This window comes from Myotis yumanensis, unplaced genomic scaffold (assembly GCF_028538775.1).
Source record: "Myotis yumanensis isolate MYYU_CA2020_CCGP unplaced genomic scaffold, mMyoYum1.0.hap1 SCAF_17, whole genome shotgun sequence".
Classification (NCBI taxonomy): Eukaryota; Metazoa; Chordata; class Mammalia; order Chiroptera; family Vespertilionidae; genus Myotis; species Myotis yumanensis.
In genome coordinates, this window is record NW_027223768.1 from 25,644,383 (window position 1) to 25,650,382 (window position 6,000).

Sequence of the window (6,000 nt, forward strand, 5' to 3'; positions counted from 1 at the left end):
AAATATTCTTCGAGTATTAGAAAATGTGTGTTCAGAAACATACATTCTTTCATTTATTTTTTTTATAATATTTATGTGAAGTAGGTACTGTGATCACTACTTTAGAGATGGAAAATTTGAGGCTAGGAGATTTGAAAGTCACATAGCAAGCATTTGATTAAATTGGGGTGTTTTACGCATTATTTCAGAATATGGGGAAATGCTTACAATATAATGAGATTTAAACTATATACTGGTAAAAAATTGCAACTGTAGCATAATTCAAAAAGGCCTATAACCTATTGGTATAAGTATATTAGCCCAACTTTTCTTTCTCATTAGCCCCTCACCGTGTCTCCCCCGTCTTCCCCCAGGCATTCCATTCCCACAGCATCCACATTACTCCTGGTGTCACCTTGTCCAGAGCAATTGGGTTGAAATTTCTTCAGCCTCCAAGATCAGTCCTATTATTGAACTAGAGGCCTGGTGCATGAAATTCGTGCACTCGGCGGGGCGGGGCAGGGGGCGGGGCCCTCCCTCAGCCTGGCCTGCACCCTCATGCAGTCTGGGTGGCCATCAGTTGGACATCTTAGCACTGCTGCAGAGGCGGGAGAGGCTCCTGCCACCGCCCCTGAGCTTGCCAGTCATGAGGGTTCAGGGCTTCTGGCTGGGCAGAGCTCCCCCTGTCAGAGCACACTGACCACCAGGGGGCAGCTCCTGCATTGAGCGTCTGCCCCCTGGTGATAAGTGCACATCATAGCAACCTGTCGTTCTGCTGTTATATTTGCATGTTAGCCTTTTATTATATAAAATGGGGTCTGAAATTTTCTGCACTTCTGGGCTTTGTCACTTGAACCTACACCAAAATATTCCCTAACTATCCATGGAGAAGCAATGTTGCCTGACTTCTGTTAACTTTCCTAGTAATTTTTCTCTCCTTTTATTATTTTTTGGGGGTCATATGTACCTCAAAATCAACATCTTATTATATGCGGCCCTATTTTTAAATTTTCTTTTTTAGGTATATAGTAAATAGGCATATTTCTTTGCCATTTATTGACTGACTTGTTTACTGATAGTGACTTCATCTCTTTAATTAGATTATAAATTCCTTAGGAGAAGAGGCTAGGTTTTTTTCTTGAGCATTCCCTATAGAATTATAGTATAAATTTACCATAAGCATACAGTATGAACTCAGGAAATTATCAATGCAGTCTCAAAAATTCAATAAGGAATAAATCATGGAATAGATAACTTGACTCAGCAAGAAATTCTTTGACCCTTATAGGGTGGGACCTTATGTGTGGTTCCCCATTGATCCCCTCACCACCACGATCCAGTCTGGCCAAAAATAGTGACAATTTGTTCTGGGCTCTGCTGACCTGGCAAATTCCTCCCCCATTTGGGCCTCTGAGGCTGCTGAATCTGAGACATGCTTCCTTAAGGAAAAAGGCAGGTGGAGGCATTGGGGTGCTGTTGTCAACAGTACTGCCCTGTATCCTGGGTCAATTTTATGTGTATTCTTTCTTAAGTGAAAATGAAAATAATCTCGCCCTAGCCAGTTTGGCTCAGTGGATAGAGCGTTGGCCTGAGGTTCGATTCTGTTCAAGTGCACATGCCCGGGTTGCAGGCTCAATCCCCAGTGGGGGGCATGCAGGAGGCAGCCAATCAATGATTCTCTCTCATCATTGATGTTTCTATCTCTCTCTCCCTCTCCCTTCCTCTCTGAAATCAACAAACATATATTAAAAAATAATAATCTCAACCAACTTGTCATTCTCATCAAGACTTAAACCTGGATCAGCCTTTGTGGTCTGACCTAGCTCGTCAGGTACGACTTTTATAAGACCTTTATATGCATTTCATCTAATCCTCACAAAACAAGGAATGATGTAGCCAAGGCACTGAGTGCTCACCAATGACTACATAACCTCTTCTATATTTCCTAGCCTCCCTTGCAGATAAGTTGGGGCCATATGACTAGTTCTGGCCCATGAATTGAATAGCAATCTCATTTGTTTCTTTCAAGCCAAGGAAATTAAAAGCTGGTATGCCTCCCCCATGTCCATCCCTCTTTCTGCTATAAGGATCTTGGATTAGAAGCTATTAGTCACAATAGGGAGGACAGTTACCACAGCCACAGGGAAATCTATGAGAGCAAAAAAATATAATTTCATTGTGTGAAACCACTGAGGTGTTAGAAATTATTACTGTGGCATAGCCTATCCTGTCCTGATTGACATAGATGATATTCACAAAATATAATAACTAGTACCAAATGGGCACTGACCTATCAGGATGAGTGCAATGACCAGCCAGGGTAAACATTGGCTATAAATAACAGGCATGGCCATATGAATTCAGGCCAATTGAACATCCCAGAAAACAACCCTACAAATGTATCCCAATTTTATGCTTGATGAAATGGAACTTCACAGAGGGCCAAGTAGCCTGACTAAAATCAATACTTGTGATAGTCAATCCAGCTCTGTTTGATACAAAGCCCACGCAAAGTCTTTCTAGCTCAACACTCTGTGTTTTCTACTTGTTGAATATGTCTGAATGACCTCAACACCTTATCAAAAGTTAGGCTGCAATAGAACTATCCAGATAGCTTAATTGTTTATCTAAGCCATGGCAGTACGGCCCAATAGCATATGTTTATTATTGTTGAGTGTTTTTTAACTTGCACACACTTTTGTTCCTGTAAAGAATGTCAGCAATATATCTTGCCTTTTCTTTTAATTTTTCCTTCTGTCATTATTTGTCATTAACCCTGAACTGTGTTTTTTTTTTAAAGTTGGTACACCCAACTTTATGATGTAATAAATATTTAAAAGGCAAGAGAAAGTTAAATTGGATTAAATGTTTGGCTTTTGGCATGGTTCTTTTGCTCCTGCTGCTCTTTTTTTCCTTTTTCTGCTGCTCATTCTTTATTTAAATTCATAAGTCTCTTTTCTCCATGACAGGATAATCATCTCCACAGCAACTATTATACCACAAAGGACGATGCCTGTGAGTGAGAAGTGATCAGCAGGAGCTGAGCAACACTTAAGCAGCAGAGATTCTATTTTCATACAAATATCTCTAATTATAATAAGCTAAGGAAGAAATATATCATTCTTCCCCTCACCGCCTCCTCCAATACAAGCAGAGCTATCGCTACATAGTTTCTCACAAAAATAGGGTACCTTCGGCTACAGACAGACTTAATAAGAGCATATCCCTATGTAGAGATGATCACCACCTCTTATTGCAAGACATGCAAGACCTTACTAAAGGATCAATGAATATCACATTAAGAGTAATGGATCACAGGCTACTAGATAATTGCTCAGGGTCTACAAGCTCACCTGATGCTCCTAGAGAAAATTTCATAAGCTTCTACACCTAGTTTCTGACATGGCTACATGTGCAGAAGCTAGCTTTACCCCTAGAAGGCCAGTTATCCTTAGGCACAGTGCCTAAGGCCCATAATACTTTTAGGAACCCATGAACATGTGGAATTTTTTAAATGGATACAATTATAATAAATATGTGTAAATTACAATAATGAATCAAGCCTGGATTATACATCACAATCATAAAATAAAATGTGTATATGTGTATAGAGCAGAATAATGAAATAAAAAATAGATCCACACATACTATACAGTCAATTGAGTATTTACCAAGGTGCCAAGTCAATTCAATGGGATAGGGAAGTCTTTTAAACAAATGGTGTTGGAACAACTGGGAAAATGTATGAAAAAAAAAATAAAACCTTGAGTATTTTCTTTGGCAGCACATACTACAATTGGAATGATACAGAAAAGTATAGTATGGCCTTTGTACAAGGATGATATGCAAATTCATGAAGCAGTCGATATTTTTCAGAAAGTTGATCTTACGTGTTCTCACCACACAAAAAATAGTAACTGTGTGAGATGATGGAAATGTTAATTAGCTTGATTGTGTTACTATCTTTATAATGTTTACATACATTTTGAATTAGACCAACCTGATTAAATAATAGGCAAAAACCTTAACAGACACCAAGAAGATATACAGTTGGCAACTAAGTATGAAAATATGATCAATATCATATGTCATTAAGCAATTGCAAATTAAAACAATAATGAGATACCAATGCCACCTATTAGAATGACCATCTACATGTTGGTGAGGGTGTGAAGCAACAGGAATTCTCACTCATTGCTCATGGGCATGCAAAATGGTACAGTCACTTGAGAAGGCTGTTTGACAGTTTCTTACAAAACTAACTTCTTCTACCATATGATCAAGCAATCGTCCTTGATATTTACTTAAATGAGTTGAAAGGTTACGTCCACACAAAAACCTGCACATGGATGTTTATAGCAGCTTTATTCATTAATTGCAAAAACATGGAGGCAACCAAGATGTCCTTCAGTAGGTGAATGGATAAATAAACTCTGGTAGATCCGGACAATAGACTGTTATTCAGCGCTCAAGAGAAATGAGCTGTCAAGCCTTGAAAAGACATGGAAGAACCTTAAATGCATACGACTAAATGAAAGAAACCAATCTGAAAAGGCTACATATTATATGATTCCAACTACACAACATTCTGGAAAAGGCAAAACTGCAGAGACAGTACATCAATGGCCGTCAAGGATTTTGGGGAGGGAGGGATGAATAGGGAGAACATAGAGGAATTCTAAGGCATTGAAACTACAACATATAAAGAACTCCTACAAATCAAAAACAAAAGAAAAAACACACACAATTAAAACATAGGCAAAAGACTTGACCAGACATTTCACAAAAGTAGACATACAAGTGGCTAATAAGCACGTGAAAAGGCACTCAACATTATTAGTCATCAGGGAAATATTAAAACCACATTGAAATTCCACTTCACACCCACTAAAATGGCTAAAACTAAGAAGGCTGACAACATCAATTGTTGCTGAATGTGTAGTGCAGTGGAACTGTCACACACTGCTGGTGGGTGTATAACATGATACAGCCTCTTTGCATTATTGGGAGCTTTTAATAAAATTACACCCGCCTAATGACTGAGCAGTTCCACTCCCGGCTTATCCAAAAGAAGGAAAATATATATTCACAAAAATATAACCAAGAATGTTAATGGCAGCTTTATTTGTAACAACCAAAAACTGGAAACAAATACAAATGCCTGTCAACAAGATTATGGATTTTTTTTTTAAAAAGTACATTTATACAAAGGAATATTAATCCATGTTAAAGGGAAGGAACTACTAATACAACAATATGAATGGATCTCTAAACCATTAGACAGAGTAAGCAAATCAGACAGAAAATAACACTTACTGTTTAATTCCATTTATGTGACTTCAAGAGCAAACAAACTCACTGATGATGACAGAAATTAGAATAAAATTGCCTATTTGGGAAGGGAGAGTGACTGAAGGAGGACATGAAGGGACTTGCTAGGGGTGGTGGAAGTGTCTTATGTCTTGATTGGGCATTGGTTACATGAATATACACACTTGTTAAGACTAATTCAATTATATACTTAGCATATATTTGCATTTTGTTGCATGTAAATTTAACTTTTACAGAAAGAAAGGTCACCAGATAATTACCTTACACTGGTTAAGCAAGACATATCATTTATGAGTCTTTTTAATTTTCTTTCCCCCTATGCCTAGAAGAGTATTCAGAACACAATGAGTGCTCAATATATGTTTGAGAAAAGTTAAACCAATGAACCAATTGTTTAGGCAGTTATAGGCATACAATGAGACATTCAGGTAGCTTCTTTTAGGCATGTGTTGAATATCCTTACACAGAAAAGGGCCTTCCTTCTGTGCTTTTCATAGACTGTCAATGACTGCTCTAGCTTTGAGCAAAGTAACTCGCTTTGGCAGTCAGTCTACATGTATGTGTACACATGTGCATGTCTCCTTTGTATAATGAATTGTTTTGGGTTGTTCTCCTGTGATATAACTGTTTAAATGGGCTAAATGTTTTGAAAAAAATTGTCTTATCACATAAATGTATAGTAAAAATAAA

General features: G+C 37.9%; 1 non-coding gene across 1 annotated transcript; it reads left to right on the forward strand.

The window, feature by feature from the left end:
- The first annotated feature begins 3,749 nt into the window (after window positions 1-3,749).
- Window positions 3,750-3,852, forward strand: LOC138996553 (U6 spliceosomal RNA). Its single transcript, XR_011468830.1, has one exon. It is a non-coding gene; the product is annotated as a U6 spliceosomal RNA (small nuclear RNA).
- Window positions 3,853-6,000: the final 2,148 nt, after the last annotated feature.